The sequence below is a fragment of the Aplysia californica genome, unplaced genomic scaffold (genome assembly GCF_000002075.1).
Source record: "Aplysia californica isolate F4 #8 unplaced genomic scaffold, AplCal3.0 scaffold00420, whole genome shotgun sequence".
NCBI classification, from domain to species: Eukaryota; Metazoa; Mollusca; class Gastropoda; order Aplysiida; family Aplysiidae; genus Aplysia; species Aplysia californica.
The window spans coordinates 508,279-523,636 of record NW_004797690.1 but is presented as its reverse complement, the minus strand read 5'-3'; the positions used below and the strand labels follow the sequence as shown (position 1 = coordinate 523,636).

Below are 15,358 nucleotides of genomic sequence, written 5' to 3'. Positions count from 1 at the left end.
TGCCAGGTACATCAAAACCACAACCACCTGCTACTGTCAGCAAAAGGAACATGCGAAGAGAAGAAAAAAAAAGAAGGCAACAACCTCTTCATATTCTACATGTACATGTGTACATCTGACACATCAACATAACAGTTACCTACACCTGCTACAGTCAGCAAAAAGATTTCTCCACAACATAACACAGTAAACAGAAAGTAAGACAAAAACAAAAGAAAAATATCTCTAGACTCCACAAAGAAACCTGAAAGGTTGTTGAGCTTAAAAAGTTCACTTCAAGTCGGCATGAAACGACTGCGCATACCGGTACCACAATATCGCAGCAGCGGTCAGGAGGAACCGAGTAAACCCAAAGAGAGGGTTCCCTCCGGTACAAACACATAACGGCCACATGTACTGACAGCAAAAGAACTCGCTGCTAGGTTCATTAGTTTTCGTTCAGTAAGAGTTTTACGGCATTCGCAAAGTCTACATACCTGTCTGGTTCAATGAACGTTTCCGCTCACGTTTATCGCCCACTAGACACAACTAAGTCTCTCAGGGGGGAAGAGAGTACTTACTATTTAGTGAGTGGCAATAGTCAGTACTAAGAAAAAGAACAAAGGGGTAAAAAAAAAAACCACAGACAATATATTAATACCCAAGTAAACATGACACAAATGTACACCGGAGCACATATATACTGGAGTCTGAGTAAAATTTTCAACTCAATTTAAATCATATAGGAGGCGTGCTTCAACCATGCCTGTAATTGGCCAACCTGGGCTGAGAGTGAGAGCAACACAATGTCCCAGCAGAAAGAAGTGGGTATCTGGACCCCCAGGCATTCACTGTGTCTGATGAAGCACAATGGCATGCTGAAAAGCAGATGGGGAAAAAGAAAAAACGTTTCACTTAGATTTCACAACTATCTTGTGAACAGAGAAAATGTCATTGCCAGCTGGTTCAGATACAGATTTTAAAGACTGGAAATCTGGTGTCAGTATGCACTGAACCGGCTTGCTGTTCCCTGCAGGCATAAGGGTTGTTGAAAATTTCTCATTACTTTTTTTCTTAATGCATGTCTTTTTAGGACATAATGTAGATCATTTAGAAGACAAACTTCCGACCCTCCCTGTCAGCGCCAACCGGGGCTAAAAGGGATACAACGTCCCAGAAAAAAGACAGACACCCCATAAAAATTCTCCCCACACGGGAGGTGGGCTCAGGTCCTCTGTGCGTAATCGCAAAGCACTTAACTACTACACCACTGATGCGGCTGTCTAATCATTGAGCTTCAAAAGTTTCCACCACGTCGGCATGGAATGACCGCATATTATCACAAGATCACAATAATAGCGGTAGCAGAAAGGATGAACGGGGCAAACCCAAAGAGAGGGATGCCTCCAGTACAAACACATTACGGCCACATGTACTGGCAGCAAAAGGACTCGCTGCCTGGTTCACAGAACGTGTTCGTCGCACACGGTCAGTGCCCTACTAGACACAACTAAAGTCTATCTGAGGGCAGAGCGCTTAGCAGTAGAGTGGTCACCGCAAAGAAAAAGGTAGAAGGGTTGGAAAGAAGACAAGGACATTATTATAATGAAATCACTTTTTGGATCTGAAAGTCTTGTTCATGAAAGTTCGGAGTAATGCAAGTAATTGAGACTATACTGCAGCTCCAAGAGTTGATTGGTAAGCCTTTTGATAACTAAATTTCAAGGCTGGTTATTTTTCTTAGCGTCAGCACACATTTTCAAGCTACTGGATTCATCTTTGGAATTCTAGACTGATCTGAAGTTGAAAATCTACCGATCTAGTTCTAGTACAAGTAGGATTTGTGACACGCCTGACACTGCAAAGAACAGTAACGTCATTCATTTTGAAAAATATCTGGAAAAAAACTCAATGCATTAATTACAATACCAATACCAATACCACCACCACCCCGCCCCGTCTCTAGGTTTCAATTTTCAAGCAAACCCATTGGTAAACTTTAGGAGTAGAGATTCGAAACTGGGAATAAAATCCAGAGGCCGCCAATATTATGATGGCCATCTTGGATTTCCACTTCCCCCCCCTTATCTTGCATTATTTTTCCTCGATTCAAACATGTATTCAAACTGCATGTCTTTACTACTTGTGCAAATGTTGATTTCAGCACGTTAGATGTAAAACGCACCCCCTCCGCCCACCCACCCAACAAACATGGACTAGCGAGGGGATAAATAGGACAAAGACGTTCCAATACTGGCTCATGTCGAGTACCTGGTACATCCAAATCATGGCCACCTACTGCTGTTAGCAAAAGAAACAATCCTGCATCTAAAAAAAAATGTGCAAATGAAGACAAAAGAAAAAAGAGAAGGCTCAACTCTATTATAACTTTCAATTTCAAGAACAGACTCATGAACTTGGTTCACCCAAATCACGGCCACCTACTACTGTCAGCAAAAGAAACAATCCTGCACCCCAAAAAAGTGGGGGCAAATGAAGACAAACAAGAGTCATGAGCCTGGTACATCTAAACCGCCCCCACCTGCTACTGTCAGCAAAGACACCCAATGCATCCCACACAACAGTCAGATGAGAAGCAGTGAACAAAGAAAGAAGACTCAACTAACTCTCTTCATACTTCTTATATATACATTGCAGGTCTGGTACATCCAAACCACAGCCACCTGCTACTGTCAGCAAAGAGACCCAATACATCCCACACAACAGTCATATGACAAGTAGTGAACAAAAAAAGAAGGCTCAACTCTCTGTATACTTCTTACATACATATAGCTGTCCCCGTGGTTTTATGCCATGCCCCAAAAAATCTGAAATTATGCAAACTGAGCCCAAAAATGTGAAATTATGCGATTCTGTTAATTTTTAACAAAGAATGAGAAAGCAAAATAATCAGAAATTATGCCAAAAATGATCAGATTGCTAAATTATGCAGGGTGCATAAAACCATGGGGACAGATATAGAATCGTAGACCTGGTACATCCATTCCAAACCACAATCACCTGCTAGTGTCAGCAGAGAGACCCAATACATCCCACACAAAAGTGAAACAAGAAGCAGCCTCTTCATACTTCTTACACACAGAGTAGAATCGTGTGCCTGGTACATCCAAACCACAACCACCTGCTACTGTCAGCAAAGGGAACATGTGAAGAGAAAAAAAAAAAAGAAGGCGACAACCTCTTCATATTCTACATGTACATGTGTACATCTGACACATCAACATAACAGTTACCTACACCTGCACAGTCAGCAAAAAGATTTCTCCACAACATAACACAGTAAACAGAAAGTAAGACAAAAACAAAAGAAAAATATCTTTAAAAAATGCAAAAGTAGTAACATTCTCACAAATAACACCACAGCATTACATTAAGTAAAAGTAAGAAAAATCAAGACCTTCTCAAAGCCGCCGTATTAAATATCTGGGTTCACATACACAGGGGGCCTACCCAAGTCAGGGACTAAAAAAAAAAAAAAAAAGACAAGACGTGGATCTTTCACTACATTGTACTAGAAAACAAAGCACTGGTACATGGAAACCACAATCACAAACAATAACTACCATAGTCAGCAAAAAGATTTCTCAGTACATAAAATAAAAGGAATGTTACAAAAACACAACAAATTGTTTTCACAATAGCACAACAGTGTGGCCAAATATTCATGGCACAACTTGTCAAATACTTCAACTTTTGAACAGCAACTTAATGTTGAACCAATTTATCCCAGAAGATCAATATTTTTTTTATTAACACCTCTTCCTTATAATATTCTTAAAAATTCCTTAAACACTATAAAGATTCTATTTCATTTATAAATAATGATGATTTACGCCATCAACGCAATTTAGATCATTTAGGGAGGCGGGCTTCCGATCCTACCTGTTAGAACTAACCCAGGATGAAAATAGTTACAAGCATACGAATGGATTGCCAAATTAATAGTGTTGTTGAATTTGTGAAGCAAATGTTTGCAGATTTAGCTGATAGGAATCTGGTACGGAAAAACACAAAATGTCAACGAAAATCTCAACAAACTCATTTGGGAAAAGTGTAGCAAAGAACACTATGTGGAAAGGTACACTGTCAAGGCAGCTGTATGGAGTGCATTTACTATTTAAATGATGGTTATAGGCATAAGCAAGACAACTGAACAAGCTTTAAGACGATACCAGTAACTCAATATTGCTTGGAGGGGTGCATGGGGGAGAAATTCCCTCTTCTGTCAAGGAGGTTTTATCTATGTGCCCTTTGACAACTCTGACGGGAAAAGACGTTTGGAGATTTTGGATTATGACATGGTGAAAAGAAGGAAAGCAACCACATTCTTGCGGAGCACCATCAGCAGGTGGAAACACAATCAGACATCCAAATTCTTGACAAGCAAAAATCAGACAAATCAAAGAAAAATCATGGAAAATGCAAGGAAGCATAGTGGGCCCTTGAAAAAAAAAACCCCACAAAGCAGCAATCAAAAGTGTCATAACAGCTGTGAAAAGGAAAATCCAAGAAAAAGAAAGAAAGAGAGAAGAGAAAAAAAAATGAGAAAGAAAAACAAGCACATCTCCTCACAGAATTGGTGAGCCAGGGTGGTTTGAGTGAAACCAAAGAAGAATTACGCAGTCTCATGAGGCCCGGGCTAAATGCACTTTATAATTTAAAGGTGCAAATCAGATTAAGGAAGTAATTTATGAATGCAAAAGATCTGCGACTTACAGGGAACATGAGAACCCTATACAAGGAACTTTGTAGCCACCTAGGTATAGAGCCAAATGAAGAACATAGTGAGACCTTGGCAAGAAGAAATGGATGTCTGAATATAGATCCTAGCATTATCATAGAATTGTAAAATGAAAAATTTACACAGGGGGCTAAATGCACTTTATAATTTAAAGGTGCAAATCAGATTAAGGAAGTAATTTACGAATGCAAAAGATCTGCGACTTACAGGGAACCTGAAAACCCTATACAAGGAACTGTGTAGCCACCTAGGTATAGAGCCAAATGAAGAGCATAGTGAGACCTTGGCAAATCCTAAGACTAAGACTACAAGGAGGAGAGTTCATGTGATGAATGAAGTTGAAAGGGGGTGTGTAGATGAAGGAGAGCCTTTAGAGGAAGAAATGGATGTCTGAATATAGATCTAGCATTATCATAGAATAATAAAATGAAAAATTTTGTGGTCCAATTTTTTGGACAAAATTATAATAGTGTACAAATAATTAATACATGTAGCTCTGGATTAAAGATATTAAATTTAATAAGAAAAATAGAGAGATAACACTGCTGCTGCATGTCATTTTAATGTGTCAGAGTCATTCTAGTAAGTTTAAAGTTAAGGGTTTAAGTTTAAGCTTATGGCGTGATCATGTAAGGTAAAGTTTACTGCATAGTGTACTTGAGTAAATTTTGTAATAATCATAACAGTTGTTATTACACTTATATACACCCAAAAAATTCTCGTCATTTTTAGTTTTTAAAATAAAAACTAGTATTTTGACACTGAAATAATGGAGTTATCAAGAAATGAAATAAAGGCCAGAAATAGATTCCTTGGACAAAATCACATAAGTATCAACCAGTTTTAACTTTCTATCTCAATTCTATCTTTCTTTATGGCTAAAAAAATTTTTTTTGTGCGAAAATTGCATTTCTTTGAATTTTAAATCCTCGTAAGTTTGCAAATACTTGCTTTTAGACTTTTTTTAAAAATTAGATGCAATGTCTACAGTTTTTTTAATGATTTGTATGAGTTTTTATTATCTTCGTGTCATTCGTTTTCCTTTCATTGGTCGAAATTGGGACTCTGGAATTAAGTTATATCTCGTCTCTTATGTTTCTACCGCATTATCTATTTGTCTGTGTTTTATCGTACTCTCTTAAAATATTATACTCTTCACAAAACAAGTGTCCAAATACTAACAGATTGAAATGTTCAGGTGTAACTATCCTTGAAAGTACGACCCGTGGGGTAAAAGAAAGTCGGAACATTTTTCTTTCTAAGTTTCACCAAATTTTGAAGGGTCATAAATTTATTTTCCATCCAATTTCAATAATCTAAAAAGCAGTTTTCATGGCTTACTGGGCACAATTGATATACATCAACAAATTTAAGATTTAAATGGTTCAAAAAATGAGCTTGCATTGCAACACAGTACACAGCCCATCACGTACCCAAATTTAACCAAAATATTTCACAAAATTCACTCACAGCTAGTAAAGAAGTTGCAACAGAGAGCATGTGTGCCGCAGCCAATGAAATTATATGGGAGAGACAGGATCAGCCATCTAGATCTAGTGTAGCAGAGGTCATAGTGTATCAGAGGTCAATGATGACAATGACCAAGTCAATAGCCAAATGAAAAGAAGAGTAACAAAAGATTGTTCTGCTCAAACATATAAAACACAATTTTTACCATTAGCCAACAGGGCCATGCCTTGCACCTGTCAGAGAAATCACTTTTCTTCCGAGGTAGGCAGCACATACAAATCATGTAAACAACCCCTTGCCACTCACAAACGTTGGATCCCATCACCCACAAGTTGCCCCCGAGTCCGAGATAATCAACATTGGCGATTCTACATAGGATTTCGGTGACTGCCTACAGGGAGTCCCAATAAATCCCATCAGGGGTAACGATCGTGGAGCCGGCAGAGGCGGTGCAGCTGGGAGCACCAATCAAAATGGAGGCTGTGAAGACATCAATAGCCAGAGAAAAAAACTCAGTTCATTGATCGACGTCCAAGAATCTGTGTCTCTTGGATTCATATGCCCTCTCTTTCTTCTCTGCAATTGCTTTGCTTCCCCAAAGCTACTGTATACTTTAAGGAGTGCCCCGACGTACGGGGCCACAAGAGAACTGTCAACGTTCGACTACCAGGTACGGCATGCAGCCAAACATATCACAAACATCTCATTTCATGATACAGGATGGTCCCAGGCTAAGCTCCCTGCGTCCCTTGGCGGCATTGCTTTGAGAGCCATATCCGATCTGGAGCTCCCAGCCTATCTTCAATCCCTATACGCCAGTTCCAGCGAACACCTCATCAAAAATATTCTTTGTTGCATGGAGAGTGAGGGCTCCAACCTCTCCACATCTCTGGCATCTGCGTCAGCAAACTGGTCAACTCTCAGGATACCTCCAGTCGAAAAGCCCGACCTTCAGTAGTCAGTTCGAGAGATAGATAATCATTTTAAAAAGTGGTACCCGTCATACATATATTCAAAACAAAATACAAGAAGATACACTAGCCACATTCTATGCAAGTACGCAAATCCACTACATCCAGTGCCACAAGACAAAGCTTTCTTGAAATCCACACCTGAAACCACCTGACATCGTGATGTGGACGTAAGCAAGCATAAGCGGACACTTCTGTAGACAGGTAGAAAGACTGGCCTGGCATCATGATGACTGGTGACAGCTTGTTGGTGGTCCCCGCGCTCCACACGTGGTCAAAGGCTGAGCTAAGTGACAGAAGAAAAACACACACAAAATTAACCTTGCGGAACGAACAACAACCTTCAACTAGCAATTTGTTTTTAAAAATTAAATGGTGTGTTTACGTGATTTTTAAAAGACTTGTCATATCATTCAAAATTTGTTCAAGTTGTTTCTAATGGGTTTATCCATAAAGTATATATACAAAGAAAACAGGTAATAGTTAAGTAAACAAATAACATGTGTGCTTGCAAGAGAGTGGGTCTGTTGATCTGTCAGTTGTTTAGTTTTTGTTTGTTTTGTTGGGGGGGTTTTTAGGGGGGGTTTACCCCTTTCTGAATCATACAGAGGACTCCCAACAGTGAAACGGATTGCAATAGTACAGAGCTTTACAGCCTGGAGGCTCAAAGTGCTTCTTGACAGTAAAACTCCAATAGACCCCTTTCCCACACACCTTGCAAAACAGTTTCAAAACTCCCCCCAAAAAAGAGACAAGTACATAAGACTGTAATTTCAAATAAAATGCAAATTTAAATCCAATGTTCTTAGATTCTACATACCCAATTCAAATATTTTAATAATAATAAAACCATATGACTTTTAATAAACTATACATCCTCCCTCAAAAATAAACACAATTACCAGGAACTAAACTCCTGGCAACTTGTTATGAATACCAGATAAAGTAGACTCGGGTAACTTCGCCAGGAGGGGAAATTTGCCACCTGCCTCCCCCCCCCGATATAAAATAGGAATAATCCGATATACCCACCAAGGAAGAGTTTAAGTGTTAAGTCATTCTCAATTGACCAACCAATCAGAAAAATGTATTGTAATGACGAAGAACAAACGCGATGTTTTTTTAGGCATGCATCTTCCCGCTAAGCTTCCCTTTCCTCCTCTCTTGCCCTATCCCTGCTGCTGATTGATTGATTGATTGGGTAGATGTTTTACGGCACTATCGACACAATTTTGGTCATTTAAGCGCCATCAGGTTTCACCGCTACAAAATCAGACGTGTTTTTAATAAAGAGTCTTTCGGAGCTCGCAACCGCAAACGATCACACTATTTCTATTATGCTAAAAAGACGAACAAACATTTATTTTTTAAAATTTTGTAAATATGGAAAAGGCTTATTTACATTTGTATATACAATACAAATTCCAGTGTATGTATATATACACTGTATGTATATATACACCGACAACGACAATTATATATTTTCACATTTTATTAAACAGTCCAATTTCTTTTATATAATTTAAAATTCTTCTAAGCTCTATGATGTCAAAAAGGGTCTTAACATCTTTACATTTAAAATATTTCCCACGGACATAATTAAAGTCGACACATTCCATTAGGATGTGCCGAACTGTGAAACTTGTGTTAAACGCCACGCAAAAAGGAGCTTCCTCTCCTTCGAGCAAATGTTTGTGCATGACGTGCGTGTGTCCTATCCTTAGTCGGGTAAAAATTACTTTTTCTCTTCGTGGTAGAGATAGTCGTTTTCTGGGAGTAAGTTTTGGTTGAATGTAATGGAGTTTGTTGTGTATTTGTTGATTCCAAATTTGGGACCAGGAGGATGTGATGTGTTCTTTTACTTTTGGTTTCATGTCAGAGAAAGGGATTTTACTATTTTTGTTTTCAGGTAGTTTTAGAGATTCTTTGGCAAATTGGTCAACGTCTTCGTTGCCATCAATGCCTACATGGCTTGGAAGCCAAGCTATTGTAATAGTTTTTCCAGACTGATATAGAAAATGCAGTTTAATGATAAGTTTCAAAATTAGTAGTAGTAGTAGTATAGGGTTTTACAGCGCTCGCAACTGCTAAGGTCGTATGAGCGCGCGAAACACAAGTTGTTTACTTTCGCAAAAGTTCACTCCAAGTTTCAAAATTCTGTTGTCGGAGGTGTCAGAGCGCTCTAAAGATTTCAGACAAGAGAGAGAGTCTGAAAGGATTAGGAAGGTAGACTTGGTTGATTGATCTATAATATTTAGGGCCATTTCAAGAGCTGTAGCCTCAGCAGTGTAGACTGAAGCTTCTGGGTGGAGTTTCCTTAAGCTTAAGCTGTGTGGCGATGCAAGGGCAGCAGCTCCTACTGAGGAGTCATTTTTGGATCCGTCTGTAAAGAGTTTCTCTGCTTCAGGGTATCTATTTATTAGCTGTTTGTATGAGTTTAAGTATGTAGTTTTGTCTGTGGACTTTTTGTTATGTTTTTCAAGACTAGTATCTATGTTTGGTTTGGTTAAATGCCATGGAGGTATGCTGGACATGGCAAAGGGCTCGATTATGTCTTCAGAAAAATCAATGTCTTTGAGATCGTTCTGGATTCTTATTCCGAAAGGGCTTACTTTATTTCCTAAGGAGGATAGAGTTTTTAGGTCTTCGGTAAGGCCAAAGACACATTTGTGGGCTGGGTTTTGGGGTACTGAGCTAAGTTTCAAAGCGTACTGCAAAGAGAGTTTTTTTCTTCTAAGTTCCAAAGATGGTTCATGCGCTTCTGCCTGTAAACTTTCTACAGATGAAGTACGGAAAGCGCCTAGGGCAAGGCGAAGGCCTTGGTTCTGAACAGGGTCTAGAATTTTAAGGTAAGACTTTCTGGCTGATCCGTAAACAGGACTGGCATAGTCCAGCCTGGAACGGACAAGGGAACGGTAAAGTTGAAGAAGTATTTCAGTATCTCCTCCCCATTCAGAATTGGATAATACTTTTAAGGCGTTGAGAGCACTCTGACACCTCGTCTTTAGGTCTTTCAAGTGTGGTAGGAAAGAAAGTTTATTGTCGAAGATTACGCCCAGGAAACGAGCTTGTTTTTTAACAGGAATTTTCTCTCCAAACAAATATAAATCTGGTTGTCGCACACTTGTGCGACAGACAAAAATGTACACAGTTTGTTTTTGATGTGGAAAATTTGAACCCGTGCCCGTTTGCCCAAGTTTCCAATTTATGGAGTTGAAGCTGAAGCTGACGTTCATTGTGATCCATTTTGGATTTGGATTTATAGCAGATCAGGAAGTCGTCAACGTAAAGTGAGCAGTCAATATTGTTTTGAAGGGTTTTTGTGATGGAATTGATTTTGATTTCGAAAAGAATGGGCGATAAGATGCTTCCCTGGGGGACGCCTTCTTCTTGGGTGTGTAAATTTGATAGGGTTGAACCTACTTTTACTTGAAATGATCGATCTTTCAAAAAGTTTCGTATAAATTCTGGAAGATTTCCGCGTAAGCCCAAGTCATGCAGGTCTTTCAGAATACCATGTTTCCATGTGGTGTTGAAGGCTTTTTCTAAGTCGAAAAAAATAGCCACAAGGTGCTCTTTTCGAATGAAAGCTTCCCGAATGAAAGTTTCAAGTCGGACGAGATGGTCAATAGTAGAGCGATTTTTGCGAAAACCGCATTGAAAATTGGATAAGGAGTTTGAGGTTTCGAGAAACCACATTAGACGTTTGTTAATAAGTTTTTCCATAAGTTTACAGAAACAGTTTGTATGGGCTATGGGACGGTAGTTTGAAGGGTTAGAGTGATCTTTCCCTGGTTTTGGGATTGGTATAACAGTGGCAAGACGCCAACTGTTCGGAAATTGTTGAGAATGCCAGAGTTCATTGTAAATATCAAGGAGTAATAGGAGTGCTTCGTCTGGAAGACGTTTGATGATTTCGTTCTGTATTTGATCAGGGCCTGGAGCTGTGTTTGATAGTTCTGCAATATTACATTTTAATTCGTTAAGAGAAAAGCTGCAATTATAGTGTTCTTCATTTGAAGAGGTAAAATCAACAGTTGTCTTTTCAGAAGACATTTTTACTTTTTTGAATTCAGGGTTGTAATTGTGGGTAGAGGAATTTCCGGAGAGAGTTGATGCTATACAGTCAGCAACTATTTTTTCGGTTTCTACGAAGGAGTTATTCGGTTTAAGGATGTGTTTGATTGTGTCTTTTTTAGTACCTTTTAATTTCTTTATCATCTTCCAGACTTTGTGCATTGGTGTGTTGTTGTTGATTTTTTAGACATAATTTCGAAAAGATGTTTTCTTGGCTGTTCTGATTTTTCTGCGTGCTTGGGCTCGCGCAATTTTGAAATTAATGAGGTCTTCGTTAGTTTTAGAGTTGACGAACTTCCTGAAAGCTGATTTTTTGGCCGCAACAGCTTTTTGGCAGTCTTCAGTGAACCAACATTTATTTTTTCGGGGTTTGGTGGATAATTTTGGTATGTGTTTTTGAAAGATTTCGAGAAGGGTTTCATGAAATCGTTCAAAAGTTTGTGTATGTGTTTGAGATGGACTGAGTTTCTCCAGACATTCCATGTGAAACCCATCCCAGTCCGCTCTTTTAAGATTGAAACGGTCTGGGATAGGAGTTCGGTGTGGAATGTCTGGAATTAGGTTGATGGGGAAGTGGTCCGATCCGTGTGGGTCGTCCAGGACAGACCACTAGAGAGAGAGAGAGAGAGAGAGAGAGAGAGAGAGAGAGAGAGAGAGAGAGAGAGAGAGAGAGAGAGAGAGAGAGAGAGAGATGAGAGATGAGAGATGAGAGAGAGAGAGAGAGAGAGAGAGAGAGAGAGAGAGAGAGAGAGAGAGAGAGAGAGAGAGATTGTGATCAACTGATGGGATGACAAGGTGAAAAAAAATTACATTCAGTGTGTGACACGGACTGTTCTAGGCAACTGAGAAAGCCTAGGGACTGTTCAATTATTTAAGAGTTTTATGTTATATATATAGCTAGTTTGAAATTTAAGAAGATCGGCAAAAGAAAAAAACTTATCCAAGTATCAAGTATCATCAAATGATCAAACATACCAAATTATAAAGATAATCTTTCATGACGTTAAAAGATTTCATTTTAATAAGAAATGGTGAAAAATGTATTTTTTAAACTGAATTTAAGATATTATGACTGCATGATTCTCGACATGGGTATGAATGAGGGGCCTCGTTGGCTCTACCAAATGAAACATGCCTTGGCTGTAAGCTCAGGCGATAGGCTATTAATCAAATTGCGAGTTCGATGTTCGGCAAAATCAAAGGCTTCGATGAGGAATTCACACCTGGGCGTGATCCCGCAGTCGTAAAATCCTTGAGTCTAAAGCAAACGTTTACCTCGAATCGAGAGTTAGAGCGGAGATGTGATCCCATGCATGAGCATGGATGACCCTTGAAGGTTTTTTTTGTTCAGTAAAGTACGATAGGGAAAGCAGTGTTTTTAGTCCATTCACACTTCCGAGGGGGATAATTTATCTTAGGGATGACTAGTGCAGTAAAATTTATTGTTGCTTTGTTACTTTGTTTGGTTTATTTTTTAACAGCGAAATCTTAAATAAGTGAACCGGAATTATAAATTGTGGGATCTTAGGTGAAGACAACAACAATATATTTAGATCTAAACCGAGTATAGTTCTATCAAACAAGACTCAAACTCTTATCCACCCACCCTACCCTCTCCCCTCATCTGATATGGTTTGGTGTTTCTTTAACATAGAAGATATTCATCATTATTGTTGTTGGGTATTGATTTCATATTTTAATGGAGCCTCTCGATATCTACATCTAGACAACAGTAGTCTTATAGTAATTAGGAGATGAATGGATTAGGAGATAAACATAAAACAAGTCTGACTGACTGATTGAACTCAATACGCTAAGGCGTTTTATATGAATCGTAAATATATGAAAACAGATACATACATTAAATATATGTAGAAACCTAGACTCTAGATTTTGTCTCGTCAAAATAAAGGTCCGCTGAGCATAGCATCTAATTTACACACACAATGGAAAGCAATATATATAAATATATATACTTTAATTAAAATGTTTAATATGTATATATGAAGTGGCTAGCCGTACTTAAGAGTCTAGCTAGACTGCCAGCCTAGCCGTACTTAGATCTAGGTTTGGCCCTATCGACTCAAACCTGTTAAGTACACAGGTCTCATTAGATCTAGATCTAGTAATTATTCAGGTTCAAATACATGCAAGTCAGTAAGGCACCTTTTGATTTTGTCTGAAATACAAATACTTTAGGCATTGCAAACTAAAAATTTCATTTACAATTCAGCCATCAATATTAAGTACGGCTAGCCAGACAGTCTAGCCGTCCTTAAGTACAGCTAGCCTGGCTGTCTACCCGTACGCCGTACTTAAGTACAGCTAGCCAAGAAGTCTAGCCGTACTTAAGTACACCATACTTATCTTAGGCCTATTAACATTAGAAAACAGGAGGTTTAAAATACATGCACTGTCATTAAGTGGCGTCGGTGGCCTAGTGGTTAGGCTCTCGGACTCGCAACCGTAAGGTTGTGGGTTCGAATCCCGTCAAGGGCCCGACGTTGTGTCCTTGGGAAAGGCACTTTACACGAATTTTCCTCACTTCACCCAGGTGGGAATGGGTACCCAGCTATAGACAGCGAAAGATCTTGTCAGTTTGTTAGTGTTTGAGCGCTTAATCAGCTGCTTGCACTGTATGCTTCCCGGGAAGCTGAGAATGTTTCGGAGTGTTCTATGGTCTGCTGGGGTAATAATATAGTGTAAAGCGCATAGAGCCTGCTGTTGAGCGGGGATATGCGCTATACAAATGCTATCTATTATTATCTATTATTATTATTAAGGCATCTGGTTTCGTCTCAAATACTTTAGGTACTGCAAACTAAAAATTTATATAAATATTTACAATTCAGTAGGTCTATTTTTTAATGGTCAGTCTAGTCATCATATTAAGAATAAGCACGGCTAGCCCAGCTGTCTAGCCAAGGAGTTTACAGTAATTGAGAATGCTCTGTGGGCGGCACCGCACGCCTGATTGGAGCCCTCTCTCGCAGCGAAACTGTGGTCTACCTGTGCTGCACTCACGCAAAAAATCTAGATAAGAAAGAAGGTTTTATTCCGAGATTAGGCAAGTCAATTAGTAAAAATGCCCTCCACCTGTGTTGTGTTTAAGTGCAAGAACCGATAGAATGCTGCAGTGGACAGAAGTTTTCACAGGTGTTGTTTTCCTTTGAAAAAAATCTGAATGAAAGTGTTTTTTAAGCAGAGGTTTTTACGGCGCTCACAACAGCACAAGGTCATATGAGCGCCAGAAGATTAGAGGCGTTACAAGAGAGTAACAAACATAAAAAAGAAGGAGGGGAGATAAGGACGATAGATGTTTGATAGGAAAGAAGGAGCAAACCACACCAGAGCACCCACCAACCACCCACGAAAGTGTTTTTAAATGCCCCCAGCGACACAATTTAGATCATTAACATTTATAAGACAAGAGGCTGGCTCCGGCGCTACCTGCCCAGGCCAACCCGGGCAGAAAGGGATACTGTAACAACACCCCAGAAGGAAGACCAAGCTATACTTTATTTTTAAAAAGGTAGCGTCAATTGCCACCGAGTGACGCTGTGGCAATTGACAAAAATTGACGGTAGTGTCAATTGCCACCCATTGAAGCAGTGTCAAGTCTGAAAACAACACTATCTTTAGAGCTCTATTCATAATGTGCGTCTAATGAGGCCAAATTTTTCTCTAATTTCATTGGACGAGCATCAAGTCTAGAGCTACGGTATCAACTTTGCGGGTTTTCAATGAGACGTAGGCCTAGATCTAGGCTAACCTTAGCCTACACTTCGGTATAGAACCTACACAGGCAATTCTAGAAGTAGAAGGTCACAAACGCACACAAACTCAAGCAGAAATTAATTTTATATCGCGGAACATAAATCCGGGGGGACCGGCATCAGGAAAACCCACACACAGACAGACACACACACACAGAGGCCGGGACAGAGAGGCCAACGCACAACATCGAGCACTTGAGCACAATAGGCTAGATCTACTCACCAACGCAAAAGAGCTTCAATTACTCGGTGGCAATTAACCACAGAATTCTGTGCAATTAACACTACCTTTTAAAAAACGCAGTGGCTATTTTTACGGCGAG

At 39.4% G+C, this 15,358-nt stretch overlaps 1 long non-coding RNA gene across 1 annotated transcript; it reads right to left on the bottom strand.

The window, feature by feature from the left end:
• Nucleotides 1-1,952: 1,952 nt before the first annotated feature.
• LOC106012587 lies at nucleotides 1,953-15,250 on the bottom strand. The gene is made up of 2 exons (XR_001185089.2): nucleotides 15,061-15,250; nucleotides 1,953-7,468 (listed from the first exon to the last, which is right to left on the bottom strand). It is a non-coding gene; the product is annotated as an uncharacterized LOC106012587 (long non-coding RNA).
• Between the last annotated feature and the right edge of the window lie 108 nt (nucleotides 15,251-15,358).